Below are 18,132 nucleotides of genomic sequence, written 5' to 3'. Positions count from 1 at the left end.
AAGTATACTACAAGTATACTCACATATCTTACTACCAAGGTGGGGGAACTATCATCTCAGATTGCTGAGTCCGAGCGCGAACTGGGCCTTGTCCCTAGTCCCGGGACTGGTGAAACATCTCATGCCTCACCCATAAACTGTATACCTTTGGAGCCTCGGGTGATCATTGAGGCTTGTAGATCCACTGTGTCACTCCCGGCTACAGTTCTTCCATGCCCGGCCATACCTGAAATTGTGGTGCCTAACCCCCCTATGAACTCCGGGACTGCCGGAGGGTCGGCACCTTTGATGGCTGTCTCTACCCAGCCAGTCCTGTTGACGGAGGAAGTCATTATGGCTTTATTGGAAAAACTGTTTACAGATAGGCTTGAGACTGCCTTAATTCAGATAGCCTCGGACATAAATGAAACCCTGAAGGACTGTGTTAAGAACCTTATATCAAAATGTGATCGTATAAATGAAGTTCTTAATGCTCGGGCCCCTGTTTTGTCTATGCCTTTGGCTCCCTGTCCCTCAATTGTTAAAGCCTCCACCCCCAAAGTTGGTGACCCACCTGTAACTAGACAAGTTAATACCCCTCTTTTACCTGTGCCACTAAAAGGAAAAGTTGACAACGGTATATACATTCCCACGACAGAGGTTGTTCCTGGTGAAAGTTGTTCCACAAGGCCTAGAGGCCAGTGGGGGGCCTCGGGAAAAAGGGTACCGCCAATAAATTTACCTCCGGATGCAACACCCTTTGTTGCTATCCTGGTTAATGTACCTAAACTTGAAGATGGAGTGATAGAACAACATGAGTCTCTGCTCAGGCATGTTAAAAAATGGTGTAATGCCAACTGCACGGGAGAAAGTAACATCGCAGATCACATTGTAACAAGCAGACGGGTAAACTGGGTGGGTAAAAGTAAGAAAGAGGTCTCTGGAGATTGCGTTATTGTAAATTTTAAATCTAAGAACGTCGCAAGTCGACTTTTCTGGGATGACTCTCCTCTTGATCCCGTAAGTAAAGGGGTACGGGCGATGCCTCTGGGTTTCTTTTATCCTCGTCCACATAGGTTAGTCGTGAATGAGTACACTAAGTTACGGTCTAGTGCAAACACTTGGGCAGAGGATAACCTCATCTCACCCATGCCTTTTAATGTATGGACAACTAAGCCAACTAAAGTTAATGGTGCAGTAAATGTTGCAAGGAATATACCATCTAACAATCTACCTTTGTCAAACATGTTTTCAGCACTAGCTGATAGCGTAGATATTGAATGACTAGCATCTGCACCCAAACAGGATAACTCGATTTGCCAACCTCCAGTTAATACTGATGTGACCCTACCTGTTGTTAGATTCGATTCTGTAATTAATGACCCATTTCAGCTAGGGGAAGGGCATTTACGGTTACTATCTTGGAACATTGCGGGCCTACGGGCTAAACAAGATGACTTTATCTGGCTACAAGCAGTGAAGAACCATGATATTGTAGCACTACAAGAAACTTGGACGAAAGATAAAGGTTTCTGGGTAGAAGGATATACTTCCTTTTTTGTTGAGGCCCTGGGTTCTACATCGGGTAGGGACAGAGGAGGTTTGCTATTTCTTGTTTCAGTCAAAATTGCTGGTAATGTCAGAGAAATCCCTAGCTTCTCCCACTATTTTCAAATGGTGGAAATTTGTTTGGCAGACAAGAACAAGATTGTATTGATCAACTGTTATAACTCCATGCAGGGTGGACCCCCTAATTTTGTTTTAGATAGTCTATCAGACTTTTTAACTAAATACATGTCAAAACAAACCACTTTTGTCCAGTGTATAATGATGGGTGATTTTAATGTTCATCTGTGTGAGTCCCATTGCCAGATTATTGATGAAAACGCTCCTGATTACACCTCACCGCCACACTTTGAACATAGTCCAAAGGGTGTGGCAATGGAAAGCATGCTTTCATCAAATGATTTATATGAACCAGGGTTCTCAGATATATCAACCCGGGTGGTTACGTACAACGCAAGGGGCAGTGAATCGATTATAGATTATTTTTTTATGACCCCAGGGCTCCTTCGTTATGTATTATTTTATAATGCAATTGTCAGTGGGTTTAGTGACCACAACCCTGTGTTATTGGTTCTGGATACTCTCTCTGGTTTGCACAAAGGAGTAGCAAGGACTACCTCTATAAGAGATGTGAGGAGTAAAGACCAAGGCAGACGCCTTAAATGGTGCAAAATCTGCCCAGAGGATTTTCACGGTCGTATTGTGCAGGATATGGGAGTTGAATTTGGGATTTGTTTGAATAGAGAGTTGAGGGGAGGGGAAGTTGTGAGTGCCTTTGAAGACATTTGTGCTAGAGTGGAGAAAGATCTTAGAGCCAAACCAGGGAGGGGCTCGCTCCCAGTGTGTAGATGGTTTGACCACTCCTGCTCACAGGCACACGCAGCCTTATTGAAAGGTCTCAAACAATTGCCTAGAGATAGATCTTTGGTAGCAGACCTAAGAAGACAATATACTTTGGCAGTTAAACTGCGAAAAAAGGCCATTAAAGATGAAGCCTGGGACTCTTTGATGGACCCCATAACCCTTAAACATAGCTCCAAATTTTGGGCTATAATTAATAATCCCTTGTTCTCTCATACATCTAATCAGGACCTTGAAATCAATATACCGGAAGCTGATTGGATTAATCACTTTTCCAACATATATGGCTCCAATGAAACTCCGGAGGTGTTTAAAATACCTTACTCCCCTGTTTCTCCCGTGACTCTTGATTTCACCAAATCAGAAGTAGAGCTGGCAATTTTAGGCTCAGCTGCAAACAAAGCCCCGGGCCCGGATGGGGTGCCTCCGGACCTATACAAATTAAATTCTGAACTGTGGGCTGAAATTTTAGCCAATGTTTTTAATTGTGTCTATGAGGGGGGGTTGCCAAAATCATGGTCATGTGCAATTATAGTACCTATTTTTAAAAAGGGTTCAAGAAATGACCCAAAGTGTTTTCGGCCAATTTCATTATTGGACTCATCAATGAAGATTTTGGGCAAAGTCCTGCTTGCTAGAATTAACACCTGGTCCACAGAAAATAACATTCTAGTAGATGCCCAATATGGGTTTCGTGCTGGGAGGGGGACTGAGGACCAATGCCTAAATCTTCATTTATTAATCTCGAAATACACAACTGTCAAAAAAGGGTCAATTTATGTTGCATTCATGGACCTATCCACAGCATTCGATTTGGTCAATAGAGCTAGACTGTGGACTATGCTACTAAAGCTGGGTTTGGACCCCCCCCTTGTATATTTCCTGGCAGAATTACACAAAGACCTGAAAGCATCGATCAGAATGGACCAGGAAGGTAATCGTACCGCCTGGTTCAAATCCAGTAGGGGAGTGCGGCAGGGCTGCATTCTTGCGCCCATGCTATTTACCCTGTATATTAACTCACTTGAGGAAACTCTTTTATCTGCGACCTTGGACACTCCGCGCGCAGGGGAAACTCGTATTCCGGTTCTTCTGTACGCGGATGATGCCGCTCTAATAGCACGGACCCCCATTGGTCTACAAAAACTTTTAAATGCTTTTAATGATTTTATGTTATCCTTAGACCTAGTGATAAACAACTCCAAATCACATGTCATGGCTATAGGGACTGGTAAAAACAACTCCAGACAGTTTTATTGTAATGGCGATGTGATTACAAATGTTAAAGTCTTCACATATCTGGGCGTAATTTTTGATAACAAGGGGAGTTGGGCTCCGCAAATTGTAGCCAAAACTAAAGCGGTTAGAAGCTCAACCAATGCCATCCTAAGTTTTGCAAGGAGACTGGGAGGGAAGCCAACAGGTGCTTTACTTAATTTGTACAGGGCAAAATCTTTGGCATTAGCCAGGTACGGCGCTGGTCTGTGGGGCTATGTAAATAGCGATCCAATCCAAAGGGAAGAAAATAAATTCCTGCGTTCCACCCTAGGGCTCCCCCAATCCACAGCTACGTTTTCAGTCCACCAGGAAGTGGGGTTTGGTTATATATCGGATACCCTTCTTATGGCTCCTATCTTGTTATGGATAAGGCTTTGGACTAATAAAAATCTGGGTCTTAACCATAAAATTCTGGCGGATTGTTTAAATCTGGACAACTACAAAAGTATAAATTGGCTTTCACATGTAAAGAAGTGCTCTTTGGATTTGGGCCGCCCTGATATCTTTTTTTCCCCTCAGGGTCTTAAGAAAGCAGATTCAGTCTGGGTGAAGGCCAATTTTGTAAATAGGAAAAATGTGGTGAGGGAAGAATGCCAATTACTTAAGCCCACGGTCAGAGCCCATTATCTGACCATTACGCGTCTTACCATCCAACCGTACCTTACCATCGTCACTATCCCCTTTCATAGGTGGCTTCTGGTTAAACTTCGGTTTAACCAGATTTATACAGTTTTGTGTGACAGTCACGGCTGGTTTAAGGAGGAGGATGCCCCTGTCTGTAAATGTGATAGTTTTTCTGCACAAAACAATATGCACTTTATGCTATTTTGTGATTTTTTCAGTGAGCCCAGACAGAAATACCTTGTACCATTGTTGAAGGAAAAAGCTTTTCTTCAGGCAAAACCTGCTCTCCTGTTCCTCCAATTAATGGATTCTACGCGGGTTATGTGGAGCGTGGCTAATTATCTTGTCGCTGCGGTTAGGAGCAGGAGGAAAAGACTGAAAGATATAAATATTAGTGTCTTGTGAAGACAAATGAAATGGATGTTGTTCTCATTTTTAAATGTCTATTTTATTGAGTATTTTATCCATTATGATGATATTAATGAATTATCAGTGTCGCTTCCTTAAATCATGTATTTTTATGAAATGTTTACTGAATGATGCTCTTGTATTTGCTCATGAATTTTTCTGCCCTTTGATGTATGATTGTAGAATGCTTTTATGATTTTTAACTAAATCGAATAAAGTGGTTTTGACTTGACTTGACTTGTACTTGACTTCCTTTGTTGCCCTCATTTTCTCAGAATAAAAGGTGCCCCTCTTTAAAATAGTCCAAATTACTGGGATAAAAAAGATGACCCATATATAACACCAAAAAATGCACACAACCATAATTTCCACATGAGCAAGAAGGCGCCAATCCACAAGAAAGTCTTGTGTGTTTCCAGTCCTAGTCAACCTCCAATTATAAAAGCAAGTGAACTCTTCATTTTGAAGGAGACAGTTGACGAAATAGGCCAGTTCGCAGTGCACCCTTTTTAGTGTAGGGCATGTATCTTAATATCTACAAGAAACAGTATACTTTTCTGCTAGTGGGGCACCCACTGATACCACAGGCAACACAGGAAATCACGGATGTACCAATGGCCAGTAAACGGACAGAAAAAATGGGTGATCTCAACTCGAACTTGTTCCATATTCAGTATAACCTTCTGCAGCCCATGGGAATGGATCATACGCTGGGACATAAAGACTGACTGTTCCTCCAGTGGGATTAGGAGACATAGGAGGCAGGTACAGATACTATGCACACAATGAGGCTCTCCTGGTCCCACTGGACCAACAGAGGAGGAAAGTACAGGGAAACACTGCAAAAAAAAGGGTCTGGGTGGAACAAAGTCAACCTTCTTGGGAACTTGAGGTTAAGGAGCAGATCCATTATCTGGTAATAGTTCTTGCATCTACTAGGCAGTTGGGGCGACCCTGTGCTTCCAGTGCATTCTCTTTGAGATTTACTCACATCTGTTCTTTTCAGTCACCTTAACCATATGCTGTCCCTTCTCACTGTAGACACAGCCCAGGTTCATGTGCAGGCAGGTAGGTCTTACTTTTAATCCAGGACAATCAGTAAGGTGAGTCTGCAGACTTAGGCCCACCCTGGAAGTTCCACTTCTGGCGTTTGACTCCTTCTTATACTTGAGTGTAAGCCTCAAAGTGTTGGGTCCACAGAGATGAACCAAGTACTTGCTGTAGAAAGCATATTGCCAAAAACAGACTACCAGAGGAAACCAGAGGGGCTGCAGTATTAAAAAGTTCTAAGTCTCCTCTAATCGCTCCGTAGCGGTTTTGCTACTGTTGCTGTGCTGGCCAAATGTACTGCTTCTTACTCTGCCACCTACATTGAGAACCCTTTGAACTGGCTTTGTAGTGATGTTTATAGATCTGTCTAGAGGGCCATTGTCAGAAAGATGACCACAGACCAAGAGGTCTAGGACGAGTGGATTTCACTCTTCTTGGGGAAATCTGCAGTACAACAAAAGGAATAGTCTGGTTTCCTCCTCCACCAACATTAAATTGGTACACTATGGATCCTGTCCCTGGCATCAGAGCCCAGCTTCGATGCAGTCAGGAGGAGCACGCTCAATAAGCTCACATTATCATCAAGCTCACTGGGGAAAGCATACAGTGCTGTCCAGAAAACATATAAGGTTAAGACAGAATGGCTTTCCAATGCAAAGGGCTTATATCTCAACAATAATACAGGTTTCCTGACACTTAACATATATATTTTAGCTATTGAGTACATAGTTTTAAGGTTCTGCCAGTACAGCAGTGTCTTAGACGTTTCCTGCACTCCCATGTCCACTTTATTTAAAGATACCTGCCTCTTGGAGGAAGATAATTTTTGAGCATGTACAGTATTTAGAATCTATTAAGTACACGGTACATTTAGACACAGGATCCTATTTTTTTTCATTGACATGAAATAGAGTGAAGGGGAATTCGAAGTAGCTATTTTGTCTGGTCAGGGACACATTTGCATGATTTGGTGCTCCTTTAACCTACTCTCCTGAGTTTGAGGGAGTGTCACATTGTAGCTAAAGCAGTTGGGCTTGTTACTTTGAATCGGTTAACACCTTCGACGCTCATGACGAGCTCAGCTCGTCATGAGGTACACCTCTCGTACACTCATGACGAGCTGAGCTCGTCATGATTAGTAGGAATTTCAAATTTTCAGCACAGGAGGGGAAAACCATAAGCGTCGATGGTGTTAATATAGCTGTTGTTCTGCTAAATAAATATCGGCTAACCAGCTGTTTTTATAGTGCCAGCCATTGGGCCTCTCACATCATTTCTTTTGGGATGACAGGACACAGTTCCAGATTATAGAAGTTTAATAAAAGATAGGTACAACGACCCCCAGTAGCCAACCTCTCAGCTCCACAGCTGGGATATGTTGCTAGGAGATGAAGAAAGCTACCTGGGAAATGAAAACTTATAAGAAAACATAACCCATCTCCCTTCCTTAACACAATAAATTTGTTAACACCAAACTTAACACGCATATATATGCAGCAGTAAAATGGAAAATAAAAGCCTCACTAAGTACAAATATTATCACCCAGTTTACTTGGTCTAAATTTCAAACGCTTACTTGAATCTCTCCTGCACACCTCCCCTGGCACTTCGCTACTTCTTGTAAACTTTTTCATCCATTCACGTGTTTCTACGTCACTGCACTTGACTGTTTTTGGTTCGGATAACTTGGTGTATCCCTTCCTCACAGTATTACCCGAACATACTCTCACAAAGGTCCCTTCTTCAAAAGCTCTATCTTACCATTATACCTTTGCTCATAAGTATCTTGGTAATTTCCAACTTTAGCACGTAATTTTTCTTCATCAGTTTCCTTCTTACTACTCCTCGCCATCCTCGCTAGTACTGCTACCTTCCTTTTAATAAAGAAAAAGGAGTTTCTCCAGATACAGAATGTGGAGTAGTCCTATAATTCCACAACATTTTCTTTACCTGACTTCTCCAACATTCGTTCATTGAAACAGCCAATTGAATATTCTCCCCCAGGACACACACGGTCGAAGTGTTCAATTAAACCATTTCCCCATGGATGATAAACTGGGGTTCTGCTATGCTTTTTTAAAAAAAAAAACCTTTATTTTTAGATTTTATAAGAGATACAAAAAGCAGAAACCCCCCCACCCCCCACATAGGCATCATTTAAAAACACAGTATTACATCAATCGATGGACTCATTATGGCATTCTGCGGAGAAAGACCACATCTGTAATCAAGGAAGTCCATGTGACACCGATACGTCACCAACAGTACAGTCCTGAAAAAACGTGAGGCATTATGGCCAGGTGCCATGACTCGCCCTCCACATATCGATGTTCATAGACTCACTTCCCCCTCCCCCTCCAGTTCCGAGTCAGGAGCAGAGAACAGCTGGTCCCCTCCAAGTCGGACTGGGACTTCCGACCAAAGCCCGCCATACACAGGGTTCGCCAAACCAACAAATCTTCCTGCAACTTATCATCTCTCCTGGAGCATTGCATATGCGCTTCCTCAGCTAGCACCCATTCCCTTACATCTTTGAGCCAGATGTCTACCTCCGGAGCCCTCTGTCCCTCTGTCCCATCCACTCCTACGCCTAGCTAAAACTAACATCAATTGCAACAGTTTATACTGAAGTTTCCGTTTCCTGGGTTGAGGTACCAGGCCCAACAGGCAATGCAAGGGGGACAAGTCCATTCGGAGTCCGGTAACGGCCGATATACGACCCACCGCTCCCGCCCAGAAGCTTCCAACCAGTGGGCATTCCCAGGCCATGTGTGAAAATCCCGCCCCTCCTACGCCACACCTGGGGCAACTATCCCGTTTGTCTAGTGAATAGTGGCTCACCGTCCTGGGGGTAAGATAGGTGCGATGGAGAAAATTGAAGTGAATTAGCTTGAAACGAGCATTACAAGACACTCGCTTCGTCAAGTTCCCTATGCGTTTCCGCTGCCCTTCGTCCACGGATATGCCCAATTCCGCTTCCCAGGCCGCCCATGACGGCGGCACCGGGGGGGCCTAAACTCGCCGCATCGCCGCGTACAACAAGGTGATCAATTTACGTCCCCTGCCACAGGACAAAATGATATGAAGAGTGTGGGTCATCTGGGGGATCTCCGGACATTGCGGGCAGATCGTACGGACAATGGAGCGTAGGCCCCGGTAGTGAAAAAATTGCCCTCCGCCGAGGCCAAAGGTTTCCTCCGCCTGCTCATAAGTCAGGAAGCTACCCGAAGGGTACAAGTCCGCAAACAACTCAGAACCTCCCTCCCTCCACGCTCGGAAGGACATCTGGGTCTCCACCTCCACCATGGGGGTCAAGATCCAAATTGGCAACTCCCTATGAAAAGGCGCCGAGCGCAGGACCCTTTCCACGAAGTGCTGCCACATGTTAGCCGTGTGCCGCACAACATATGGCAGCTCCGAGGGAGCCCCCGAACCCTGCATTAGTGCCTGCTGAAGCTCCTGCGTCGTAGCCCGCCCAAGCAACAATTGCAACTCCCACGTGTCCGCGTCTGCAAACCATCTAGCCGCCGGGAGGAGTTGTGTTGCATAATAGTAAAGGTCAAAACGCGGGTCCTCCAATCCCCCCTCCTCCAAGGAGCGCACAACGGTGCTCAAAGCCACCCTACTACGCCGCCCCACCCACAGTAGGGACGTGAGCAGTGAATTGAGGGATCGAATAATGTTCGCTAACACCCACTCTTCTTCCACATTGCACCCTTCTTCTTTTTTCCTACACTGGTAAACGAGACAAGCAATCCGCATTCACTTTTCTTGTTCCAGGCACATATTTCAAAACAAATGAAAATTCCTGCAATCGGTACAACCATTTTGCAATACGTGGAGTGGCCCTAATCGCTCCCACCGTGGACAATATATCATTCAAAGGCCTGTGATCAGTGTGTAGTTCAAATGTGTACCCCGCACAAAAACAGGAAAATGCTGCACACCCCACCAACAGGTTAAAGCTTCCTTTTCCACCGTAAAGTATGTGCTTTCCGCCCCTCTGAGAGTGTGTGATGCAAAAGCACCCTCATGCTCTTGCATCAGTATAGCTCCAAGACCATAACTACTGACATCTGTTACTATTATGGTTCTGCAGTGGCGTTCACTACAGCTTTTTTTACAGCTTCAAATGCAATTTGACACTCTTCCGTCCACTGAAACACCACATCTTTCTTCATCAGTTCCCACAAATGATGTACCTTTTCAGAAAAATGATGCACAAATTTGGCGTAGTACTCAGCTAGAACAAGAAATGATCTTAATTGATCTTTGTCGCGCGGGGAGGGGTATTTTCCGTGTCTTCCACCAAATTTAATTTAGGCTTGATACCATTGTGTGATCACGTTCGCCCCAAGTATTCAACTTTCTGTTTACAAGACTTACACTTTTGCAGACTAATGGTGAGCCCCGCTTCCTCCAATTTTGCAAGTGCCTCCAGCAAAACATCGTCTTGGAATACTAATACATTGCCCATATCCTTCAAATGTTTTTGTGTTACCTTTTGAAATACGGAAGATGCAGAAGCAAGACCAAAAGGCATTCGAATAAATTGAACACCCCTTCTGATATGATGAAAGATGTTAAGTGTCTTGATTCTGGTTGTAATCGCACCCGGTGGTAAGCATTGGATAAATCCAACGTAATAAAACACCTTCCACCGACCATGCTGGTCAGCATTTTGTTTATATGAGGCAAAGGATGTTGATCAACCCAGATACTCATTCAAGTCTCCCAAAACCACACATGTGCGGATATTTCCTTTTTGGTTTGTGCACGATTACTATGGGACTTAACCATTCTGAGCCCTCTATTGGTTCTATAATTTCTTCCGTACACAATCTTTGTAACTCATCTTTTAATTTACCTCTTAAAGCCATTGGAAAATACAGAGTATGTAAGTGCATATTGAATACAATTGCCATGTCCAATACATACTCAAGCATATCCGCAAACTACCATGTTTAAAATATAAGGCAAAAGGTGAACAGAAGAAGAATAAAGCACAAAGATTAAGGGGAAAAAAAAACCAATGAGGGTTCAAAGACCCTGACAAGGGAGAGTAAGCAGTACAGCATTGTAATTGCATGTGATGGCAAATAAAGAATTATGGCAAACAACACTTAGTCAGCAGGATGGATTACAAAGGTGGAGTAGCGGAATGGACAGCAACAGGTGATGACAACTCAAGAGGACTAGCCCCTCGCCCACAGGTCTCCACGGACCCACCGGCATCTATACAACGTTCTCACGATATCATGTGATATACCCCTAAGGCTCAACTGCACTAACGTCAATAGGCACCTGAGTCCGAACCCAAGGAAGGGCCCTCAAATGTTCCAGGTTCTAGATGTTGCCGACATCAACTCTCAAAACGTATTAAGCTCCTCCGGGCAGTGTGTAACAGCCCGAATCCAGTCATTTGTCGGTGGAACACCTGCCCTTCCCAGGACATGGCTACCTGTTTCTTCGCCAACAAAAGCAACATTGCCAGGGCGCGACGAGATACAGCAGGGATATCTTCCGTATATCCTAAGATGCCCAACAGGGGTGACGGCTCCAGCATAAGTTCTAATGCCTTGTTTATTGTGGCGAAAATCTCCACCCAGTATTTGGCTATCCTAGGACAATGCCAAGCCATGTGTAAAAAGGGGGCTTGTGGTGCATTCCTTCTCCAACATTTAGCATGTTCCTGAAGGCCCATTCGTAGAAGCTGCGCGGGTGTTCTGTAGTCTCTATGCAAGATTTTAAAGTGAATTAAACAAAGCCTGTAATTAGGGGAAATCATTTCTAACTGCTCACAGCAAAACTTCCATTGGTAGCTAGTCAGTGTTCCTCGTTCCAACCCTCAACAGACTTGTGTATGGCAATAGGAGAAGTCAATTGCATAGCATTGTATAATCCTGTGCTGGGAAGTGTTTGTCAGTGTTCCCTCTAGTACGGTTAATGTAGGCGGAGGGGAGGAAAGGAACTCTGCATCTTCCGGCAGGTAGCTTGAATCCTATCATTTAAGAGCAGTTCTGGGGGGGGGGGGGGGGGGGGGGGGGGGGAGGGATAAGATAGTCCACCAAATCTAGTCATTTCACGGAGCATGGGGGTATATTATCTATTGGATCTGTTATAGAAAGCGTGATATCATCCGTGTAAAGTGAGATTGTCAGGCCTCTAGTTGAGCACCCCTCTCCCCTATTGGCATGGTGTTGCCGGTTTCGAGCATCTAACACTTTCATTGCAGTGGCTAAGAGGAGTGGGGAAAGAGGACACCCCTGTCTGGTGCCTTCGGTTACAGGGAAATTCTCTGATATGAGACCGTTTACACTCAGCCTGGCTGTAGGGTTAGAATAAAGAGCTATGAATGCCGGGCTAAGACCCAACCGAGTTAAAATAGCAAAGAAATAAGGCCATTCTAGGGAATCAAATGCCTTAGTTGTATCCAGCAAAACTGCTACTGCAGGAGTCTGGGGTCTTAGTAGTAAAGTAGCGCAAAAAAGGTCCTTAAGTTATGTGCTGTTGACTTACCTGGTATGAAACCAGATTGATCTGGCCTCGCTATCAAAGGGAGCAGAGGTTGTAGCCTCTGGGCGATTAATTTAGCCAGGATTTTATTATCCAAATTAATTAGGGAAAGCGGGCGGTAAGAATCACTGCTTGTTGGGTCCTTATCAGCCTTCAGTAATGTCAGAATTACAGCCTCCTGCATCGATGGTGGAAGGAGACCGGTTTCCATTGATTCCTGGTAAACCTCCAACAGTCGTGGGGCTAATAAGTCAAAGTAGGCTTTATAAAAGGAGGCAGGCAGACCTTCTAAACCCGGGACTTTGTCATTTGGGAGGCTATTTATTACTTGCGTTATGTCCTCAACCATATACGGTTCATCTAAATACTCTCTCTGCGCTCTGCAGTTCTTCCTGTAGTTTGGTGATATTGGATGTATAGAAGTTAGCATAGAACTCAACTAGGTGGTTCAGTATTTGTTGCAAGCCCCTGATTGGGTCTCCATCTCTAAGTTCAGTGATGATATTGGCGGTTCTCGGGGTTGAAGCATGCCCACCAGTGTGCTTCCAGGTCTATCCCCCTCCCCGTATCGCCTAGTTGTGCTGTATTTTTCCAATTGGGAAACTTTTTAATCCATTCATCACCTTCATGAGAATCAGTTAACAAAACTTGTAATGGATGGTTGGGATTAAGAACTATGCCCAACGCTTTTTGTTCCTTCCAACCCAACAAACATCTTCCTACCTCCACCACTTACATCTTTGCAAACGCCCTTCTTTTTTGGAAATCCACTACAACATTGAAATATTCCAAAATGGGTAACTTCTTGCCACAATAACCTTGTGGTTCTACATCGGTAGGATTCAATTCTGTGGCTCCTACCCTTCCCACTTCTGTTTATCAATTAATGTAAAAGGGGAACAAGAGTCAGCCCACATATGACCATTGACGTTGTTGTTCACAACACATTCAGGGGGACTATACGCATTTGTGGACTCCTTGCATTATGTGTCAACATGGCTAACAACCAACACTTCTACGTCTGTTTCATTCCTCATATGCATTTTGTGTTCAGAATTAGATGCCACAGAATTATTTATTACATTAACAGATTTCTGTTTCCGGTCCAGGGAAGACATGGCTTGGCACTTCGGGCTGGGCTGTTCCCATGAGGCACAGGGGCAAGACTAATTTGCACATGGCTGTGTCTGAACTGGGGTGGCGAAGTGAGCTAAAGAATGATGATGGATTCAACCCAGATCTATGACTGGGGGTGAGTGTCTGAAAAGTTTCAGCACTCTGTCCATCATCTCCTTGTGTTTGCTTTGGAAAGTTCATCCGCCTTGCATACTCTCGCAAAATGGCCCAATGTTTTACACTTGAAGCTTCTACTCTTGGCAGCGGGACAATGACTAGCTTCAGCAGTGTGTCTAATACTCCCACACCTAAAGCATGACCTTTTGTATCCCCATCTTGCTTCTTGAAAAGATTCTTGTTTTCTTCCCCTTCAAGTTGTACACTTTTCTTAGTAGAATTCACTGCACACACCTTGTTCTGGTCACCTTCAATCTTAGACACTGGTCCAGCTAGTTCCTTAACATACTGAGATGTATTTTCTATGCGTTTAGCTATTTCTATAGATTCGTCTAATGTGGGGTCCTTCAAATCTAATAATTTTTCTTGAACCTTTAAGTTGTATATTCTATTTATCAATTGATCTCTAATTATCTAATCCCTGAGTTTTTTGAACCAACATGTTATTGCCAATCTCCTCAAAGGTGCTACGTATTGCTCTATTTTTCACCTTGGATTTGGGAACGTGAGAAAAACACGTGTCTCTCTACCACACTGCTTAATTTTTTCCTATAATTTTCATTCAACGCTGTCATAGCGTTCTCATACACATCTCCTCGTCTGACCCTGCATCTACATTACTTATCCCTACCTGTGGATTAGATAATGTATTTAACACTCTCCTACCTTACCCCCAAAGGCTGCGGTTGAGAATTGCTAATTTTCTCTTAGCAATATATACATTCCCACTTATGGCTTCCAGATGAATAGTAGATGACTCCTTTCAGTCCTTCCATTCAATGCATGTTGGACCTGGTTCTTGCAGAAATGTTGGAGGAGAAGTGATGGATTGTGAAGCCATAGTGCGTGCACTTCAAAGAAAGAAAAAGAAAGAATAATATCCTACTTACTTAACTTTTGTCTTAAGTGCTGGGGTAAATTACCATAAATTTTGTTAGATAAGTCTAGTAAAATGATATTGATACACGCCAAGTTCACAAGATTAGAGAAATTTCAAGCCTGGTATTACCCAAATTCAAAGTTATTCCACTCACTAAATCAGTGATAGGCAGTATGCAAAACACCAGTTACTTAAGTACGACAGGTGGTTTGCCCATCACCGATGTTTCAGCACAGCACTCGTCGACCCTTCAAATGCTGTGCGGTCCACAGCCTCCGCTTGCACTGACTCTTCAAATGCACCATAACAGCTGATACACGCCACAATCTATGTAACATTTACTGCCTGCACGACTTAAACTGGCGCTGGAAATCCAAAATGTCAGCAACTTCAGTACGCAGGAACTCCGTGCCGTCACCGGGACAAGGATCCACTTCAACAAGTTTCCACTCCAATGTTCACGGTTGCTTTCACGGTCCCTGCAGGATTGCCATGTAACAGAACGGTGCGGCAGATGGTGAGTTGTGTATGTTTAAACTCAAACTGTAATGTCACGCTCTCACCCAAATCCTTCACGCGCTCCTGGAAACAGTGTAATGGCTCCACAGTCTCCAAATAGGCAAATTTCCAAGCACGATTTGAAAGATCGCTCACCTCTGGTATATCCGGGAGAATCCGATCATGGTACTTCGTTGGTCACAGCTGGGGCTCGCAAATGCCAAACAGTTTCAAAGTAAACAACTTTGGCAACATTTCAAGTCGTCTTCTCCTTTACAATAAATCCTTTTCCTGGTACCTTGCTTGTCCTCTTCTGGCGCATCCCATCCTTGTCGCCAATTTTGGGATTACAGACACCGTTCCAGATTATAGAAGTTTAATAAAAAGATAGGTACAGCGACCCCCAGTAGCCAACCTCTCAGCTCCACTGCCGCGCCATTCTGATGGCCTCCACGGCCTGGATTCCAGCAGTTGAACTATGTTGCTAGGAGATGAAGAAAGCTACTAAGGAAATGAAAACTTATAACAAAACATAACACAACAATCTTGAAGTTAATTTGTCTATCTGCAGTTAATAGTTTTTTCTGCTTACTTGCTGAATGACGAGGTCGTAAGGTTTAGGAAAACCCCCTCACTGAGGCATGCTGTTGTACTGGACGCCTGATAGAAGCCCTGCAGATAGTTCTTAGTGCTGTAGAAAATACAGCCATACTGACTATCCCTCTATTCTTCTCGTCACTCTCTGAACTTTTGTGTATACTCTGCAGAATTCCTCTTCTATGAGATGCTACTCTTAGTTTCCATTTTTTCCAGTTAGCCTCCCTCCACCAACCATTGGATACCTGCTTGCGCCTGTTCGTGATCCACACTTTGAAAGCACTAAAGTCCTGAAGTCTCACCATTACAAAACCAACCAGAAATTGCCACCACAATAATCTGCCAAGTCATGTCAAATGTTTCTTACCCAAAGGCACCTTTCTTCACCGATCGGTTTTCATCAACTTCGTGTCTAGTTGCAGAACTTCCATCTGTAAGCTTCTGCTCCCACCCTCTGATCATTTGCTCCCAAACTGACACTGTGGCAGCCATTTAAAGTGGATTACTAAATCTGAGGATAAAACCCTGATTCATTGTACCTTAACCACTCTCACACCCCTGGATTTATCAGTGAATTGAAGAATAACTTGTGTTAACGTTATCAGAGTATTTCTGCATTTATGTGCCTATAGGTGAAACCACATTTTTGATGTTGGCAACATATCCTGGGTATGCAAATTAAGTATTAATACGTTAAAATGTTTGACTTTGGGGATCCGACTCTTTCTATCCCCACGCCTTCCCACCTTTCCCCCAAGGTGTTTTACGGTTCTTCTGTTGTTCTATAAAAATAAAGTTATCTTATCGAGTTTGAATGGAAACACTTACACGCCTGTTGAACTATGTTTCTTTTTCGATGTTTAAGCCTACCAGCCTACTCTTTTGTACTCTAAGCTATTCATTTTTGTCATAATTTCTTGTGGAACCAATTAAAATATTTGATAAACAAATGATCATACATCTGGTGAAAATGTGTAATAATGACATAGGCCACTTTAAAAAGAGCATGTGCGTAGATGCAATTCTGACTTCTGTCTTGAGACACTCGTACCCGCAGGTGATTTGGCCTGCTCTGGGGTCCGTGCCTGAATGAAACGTTCCATGAGTTGATTTGGAAATATTTCTGAACGTTTCAAAATTCCCCATAGACTTTTTAAGAGACTTTTCTGATAATGTATGCTTTCCTTTCCTTTCTTGTAACAGCTTATGAATATTTGTCTGTTTTTGTGCCCAATTTTCTGTTGTTCTAGTGATACAGGCCTTGTATAATCCTTTTGCTTGAGCTTTTAAGCACTTAATCTTTTAACCGGGGTGCAGTCGCACTCATTCATTTCTGCTTCCCAGGATATCTTACAAGTAGAAGTCTCTGACTTCAGTTTATGTAAACTATTACAAATTTTTTTTGGAGATTAACCTGCTCATAATTTAAAACTTCACTTGGGCACTGCTATCTAGTGCTCAGTGTATGAATGATGTAATGAATGAAAATGTTCATGCTCGATTTCTTGCAATCATTACATGTAAGAAAAATAGTGTAAGACATTTCCGTAAATACAAAGATGTAGGTTGTTAATAGACCATGTTAATAACAAAGTGTGGACAATTCTTTAAAAAGAGATAGCTTTATAAGCAACATTAAAATTCTTACAATGTTGACGTGGATGACCTCGCGATCGAACTGCGTAATGTTCCATCTTGGCTGGCGTTTAGATTGTTCTGTCGTGTACTATATCTAAGAAGTAGGGCAGAGGGTTGAGTCTGTGTAATTCGGGGAGTACAGTGTACTCGTAGGGCTGGAAGACTGGCCACTAGAGAGGTAGATTACTCCGCTCTTTGATACTGAGAGCACAACCGCCCAGTTTCACCACACTCTACTGGGAACTCAATTTCCCTCAATCTATTTTTCTGAAGGTCCAGATGCACCCACTGTAACTGGCAGCTTAGTCTCATCATTTAAGTTCTGAGAGTCCAATTTTACTCTTTTACTGGAGTCCGATCTCACCCTGTCTGTAAAGTCACAGAATATTCATTGTGGCTAATTCTCTAAGTATAAATTAATTGATACAGATTCATCTAAAAAGAGTCACTTTGTAGAGTGAAAACAGTTGTTTATCAAATCAATACATACTTGACATGAACTGATAAAATATGGATATTTGTTATAGTAAAGCTTTTGGAAGGTGTGGCCTAGAGGGTTACCCCACTAGGGAAAATTATCAATTATCATTCTGAATTGTGCTGTGTTGGCATTTTTAGAGCGTTTTACCTTATTTACATAAGTGTAGCGTATGATAAAAACACAATTGAGCTAGTTAGTAGAAAACTGCAGAAACGGGTATAGGAGTTTGAGTCTCCCTTCTATCAGGAGGGTAGTTTTTCCAGTGCATTTCATTGAATCTAGGATGTGCAAATTGGATCGAACCGCTCTATCAATATTTGCAGTTATTGAAGGAAGTGACTTAATAGTGACTGCCATCAAAGATGGACTGAACTCTGTGTAGTGCTTTTCCCCTCTGCTGCATGAATTCTCATCCATGCATTGGCACACATTTCCTGCACTGCAGCTATGAATATTTCACCAC

At 43.2% G+C, this 18,132-nt stretch overlaps 1 protein-coding gene across 2 annotated transcripts in view; it reads left to right on the top strand.

Annotated features, from left to right (window-relative positions):
• Window positions 1-18,132, top strand: part of MED24 (mediator complex subunit 24) — a 296,784-nt gene that overhangs the window by 52,292 nt on the left and 226,360 nt on the right. The window lies entirely within an intron of this gene.

This window comes from Lissotriton vulgaris, chromosome 5 (assembly GCF_964263255.1).
Source record: "Lissotriton vulgaris chromosome 5, aLisVul1.2, whole genome shotgun sequence".
Lineage (NCBI taxonomy): Eukaryota > Metazoa > Chordata > Amphibia > Caudata > Salamandridae > Lissotriton > Lissotriton vulgaris.
The sequence above is the reverse complement of the archived record's forward strand: the minus strand, read 5'-3'. Positions and strand labels throughout refer to the sequence as shown.